The 4,726-nt window shown below is 43.1% G+C and overlaps 1 pseudogene; it reads right to left on the bottom strand.

The window, feature by feature from the left end:
* Window positions 1-244: 244 nt before the first annotated feature.
* Window positions 245-2,699, bottom strand: LOC137405181 (uncharacterized; annotated as a pseudogene).
* Window positions 2,700-4,726: the final 2,027 nt, after the last annotated feature.

Genomic DNA, 4,726 nt, shown 5'->3' with positions numbered 1-4,726 from the left:
CACATTTGGCAAAATTCCATATATGACAGCTTGTATTTGCTCATTGTTTCTCAAATCATAGATTTCAGAATTTTCACCTACCCTGTTCAAGTATGCCCTGCTAAATGTGTCTGCCAAAATCAACGATTTGCCTGGCATGTAGACTAATTCAAAGTCATAAAGTTGCATGCGTAATCTCATTCGCAGTAACCATGCTGTTAAGTCATTCAGGCCTTTCCTCATGATACCCAAAAGTGGCATATGATCAGTTTGCACTGTCACTGCCTGCCCATACACATACTGGTGAAATCGCTGAAGGCCAAATTGTACAGCCAAAAACTCTTTCTATTTGGGCATAAGCCTTCTGTGTGTCAGTAAGTGCACAACTAGCAAACTCTATTGGCTGTCCCTCCAGCAGAATTACTGCACCCACACCATTTTGGCTACTATCAACCGAAACAGTCACTGGTTTCTCCGGGTCAAACATTCTCAAAGCTGGCCCTTTTGATATTACTGACTTTATGCACTCATAAGCTTGTTTATGAACCTCTGACCACTCCCACACAGAATTCTTTTTAGTGAGCTTCCGGAGTGGAGTAGTCAAAGTAGCTAAATTATCACAAAATTTTGAAAGGTAAGTGACCATTCCTAAAAACCGCCGAACATCTTCTTTGCAAACTGGGTCGGGCATAGCAACTATGGCCTCTACTTTTGCAGGATCTGCTTTTATAACCCCATTGCCTAATATATGGCCCAGGTATTTTAGTTCAGTGCGTTCAAAGAAACATTTGGACAAGTTCAACTTCAGATTGACAGCCTTGCATCGCTCAAGCACTGCAGCCAGAAGTTTGTCATGTTTAGATTTAGTAGGAGCATGCACAAGCAAGTCATCGACATACACCTCAACACCCTCAATGTCACCAAACAACTCACTCACTGTTCAATGAAAAACCTCAGGCGCAGAGCTAATGCCATAGGGAAGCCTCAAAAATCTATATCGGCCAAAAGGTGTGGCAAAAGTGGTTAGCATGCTACTACTATGGTCAAGCTCAAGCTGCAAAAACCCTGATGTGCAGTCCAAACTGGTAGACTCGAGATTTTGACAGTTTAGCAAATATCTCCGTGACTGTCGGCAAAGCAAAATGTTCTCTACGAATGCATTTGTTTAGCTCTGAAGGGTCTAAACAAACTCGAAGAGAGCCATTTGGTTTAAGGACATTGACAATTGGATGGACCCAGTCGGTGGACACCCTCACTTTAGCTATAGTACCATTGTCTTTCATCTCAAAAAGAGTACACTTGAGTTGCTCTCTGAGCCTGAATGGCACGCGCCTAGCAGATTGTACAACAGGCTTACAATTATCTTTCAGTCTCAAAGCGTGTTTACTAGGCAATTTTCCTATCCCAACAAAAACGCTGGGATACTGTGATGCAATGCTATTTGTAATACTATCAGCTGTGCACACCAGACCCAATGTTTTGCTACTAGGCAAACCCCACAGAGCTACCTGTCCATGGTCTGTCACCACAAAAACATGTGCTGAAAAAACATTACGATATTCAATAGACAGTGATACTACCCCTAGTACATGCAATTTATGTCCGCTAAAAGACAAAAGTGATTGGCTATGTTTTCTCAGTTGAAGCTTTGAGCTTTGACCTTGTAAGGAATAATAAACAGACTTTGGCATGACATTACATGAAGCCCCTGTATCAACTTTAAGCTGTATTAGTCGATTTTCACACTTAACGTCAATAAACCATTCCTTACCAGTTATGTCTCTAGTGTTGATTGTGTACGCAGCATTGTCATCAGCAATAATCACCTCATTAGCCCTGGCTATAGGTTTAATGTCAGCATTGCAGGCCTTGGAATTTGCATAGTGACCAATTTTTCGGCAGTCTTTGCAGCGCTTGCCGTAGGCTGGACAGTTACGGCGAGCATGGTTTCCTTTGCAGAACTTACAGTTTCTGATTTTCAGTGACACGGTAGTGGGGCTGTTATTACTAGCTGCAGTGTGCCACCAATTTCTATTGGTGCTGTGTCTGCTCGTTAATGAGTTTACAGTGAGATCAGGCATTTCCCCTTGCATATGTGTTCTGTCAGCATCTGACTCACAGTTGACTATTGCATTAATGTTACCATGTGGCGTATTTCTAATATTTTGCATGTATTTCGCAGTAGCCTCTGCTATCTGGCATATATCCAAACATTTGGCTAATGTTAAATCACCATCAACGCCAAGCAGTTCTTCACGCACTCGCTCAGAATTTATTCCAAATACAATCTTATCCCTTAGTGCCTTGTCACTCTACGCCTTATGAAAATTGCATGTTGACCACAAGTCTCTCGGTACTGTGACATACTTGTCAAAAGGCTCACCTTCTTGCTGGACTCTACTGTAAAATTTGTACCTTTCAAATTCCTCACGAACTCTAGGTGCGAAATGTTTTGTGAAAGCTTCTTTGACCGGTGTTATTTTTTTAGCATTCTCAGCAGATAGGTTAAATGTACGAAAGAGTTCTTGTCCCTGTGCTCCAAGCAGTGTGAGCAATGTCGCCACTTGTATTTCTTCGTCTTTAGTAGATTTTTCTGAAGCTATCATATAGAGGTCATATTGCTGTAGCCATGCTGACCAGTTGCGACTTGACTCACTTGGATTGCCAGTAGACTGTTGTACAATAAAATTGCCTGGCGGTCTTAAGCCTCATTCAGCCATGTCACACTTGTAATAAAACGGTTGCAATCCTATGATCCCACTTCTGACACCATGTCAAATAGTATAGACTTATTGAGTAGTGCTTGAAATAATGTATTTATTGTGTTGTTCAGTCTGAGAGTTAACACATAACTGAGGCAAAACGACAGAATGGCTTAGATAGCTATAAAATTAACATTAAGCTGTTTATGCCTACAGTGCTCTGACTTTCATAAAAAGCCTTAAAGCCTTGCAATCATATAATTGCAGTTACATGCAAATATCCTACATGACTAATAAGACTACATGTCAGTCAAGAACCACTTTTCTCCTGCGTGCAGACGCAGTGTGAACGATGATCAGAAGCAGACCAATAGAAACACTCGACATGCAAGGGAGGACGACCACGATTCAGATGCAAGCTCAGACGCCAAGTACTTTGCGTCACACTTGAAGAGAGTACATAAAGTAGGACAGTGTAACAAGACTGTTCTGATTAGGATTGGAGGATGTGATGCACACGTGGAACTCGACAGTGGAGCGGAGCTGAACACCATGGACGAGCATCAATACAGCGCTCTGAGGCACAGAGATACGTCGACACCAGAGAAGAGCAATGTTCGACTAACAGCAATTTAGAACGAGTTATCAGTCAAGGGAGAGTTCTACGCTGAGATCGGCAACAAATACGAAACCGCCAACAAGAGGATAGTTGTCATTAGAGAAAGGATGAACTCACTACCACTATTGTGTCGTAGAACCTTGACACTGCTGGGGATGCTGAAGACTTGCCCCAATGGATCCCTACCTGCTGAGGCACAGATTGTACAGGACTTGACCACCAAACAGATACCAGAGAGATTTTCGACAGTATTCGAAGGAGTGGGAGAGATCAAGCACCACCAGGCAGTGTTGTGCATGACAGAAGATGCCAAACACATTGCACAACGGCCAAGGAATGTAGCGTACCATCTGCATGGGCCGCTAAAAAAACTGCTGGATCGAGGGGTGAAAGAGGATATCTACGAGAAAATGCCAGAGGGCGAATCAATTACCTGGTACAGCCCGTTGGTTGCGCAACCTAAGCCGAAGTATGCTGCCATGAAAGGTGAAGAGCTGAAACCACACATGATTAGAGCCTGCATAGACCTGAGAGTCCCAAATAAGTTCATGCAGAGGAGTAGAATAACAAGAGGACCAACCATTGAGGATTTCACATGTACCTTCAAGAACTGCACCGTGTTCTCAAAGATGAACATGAACCAAGGATACCACCAACTGCACCTACATCCTGAAAATAGATCTATTATCACATTTTGCATACCATGGGGTAATTATAGACCGACGCGACTTGTGTTCGGTGCCAAAGCAGCGCAAGATGTATTCGACGAGGTCATATACAAGATTTTCGGTGACACACTAAGATGTGCAAACCAAAGAGACGACATTATGATAGGTGGGAGAACTGCTGAGGAGCATGATGAGACACTTAACACTGTACTACAGAGAGCGAAAGATTTCAGCATATCCTTCAACAAAGACAAGTGCCAATTCAGGAGATCGGAACTTGAGTTCTACAGATCGATATTCACTGGCACAGGTCTACGACCATCACCCGATAAGGTGAGGGCTATCAAGGAGTGTTCTATGCCTGAGGGTAAAGATGCAGTTCACAGTTTCCTGAGGATGACAAGCTACCTATCAAAATTCATACCCAAATATGTGTCCATCACTGCACCGGTGAGAGAATTGACTAGAGAAAAGGTCAGATTCAGATAGACAGAAAAAGAACAATCAGTCTTCGACAGGACGAAAGAATGCATCTCAGAAGAGACGACCATAGCCTACTTTAAATCCGGGAAAGAGATAACAGTGAGAGCCGATGCCAGCTTCTATGATGGGCTTTCTGGTGGATTATTTCAGCCAACTGATGATGGGCTAGGACTACAGCCTGTCCATTTCATAAGCCGCAACATGACGGACTTGGAGAAAAGGTACAGCCAGACGGAGAAAGACGCACTATCAATCAAGTAGTGTAAAGAGAGATT

Source organism: Watersipora subatra, chromosome 9 (genome assembly GCF_963576615.1).
Source record: "Watersipora subatra chromosome 9, tzWatSuba1.1, whole genome shotgun sequence".
Classification (NCBI taxonomy): domain Eukaryota; kingdom Metazoa; phylum Bryozoa; class Gymnolaemata; order Cheilostomatida; family Watersiporidae; genus Watersipora; species Watersipora subatra.
The sequence above is the reverse complement of the archived record's forward strand: the minus strand, read 5'-3'. Positions and strand labels throughout refer to the sequence as shown.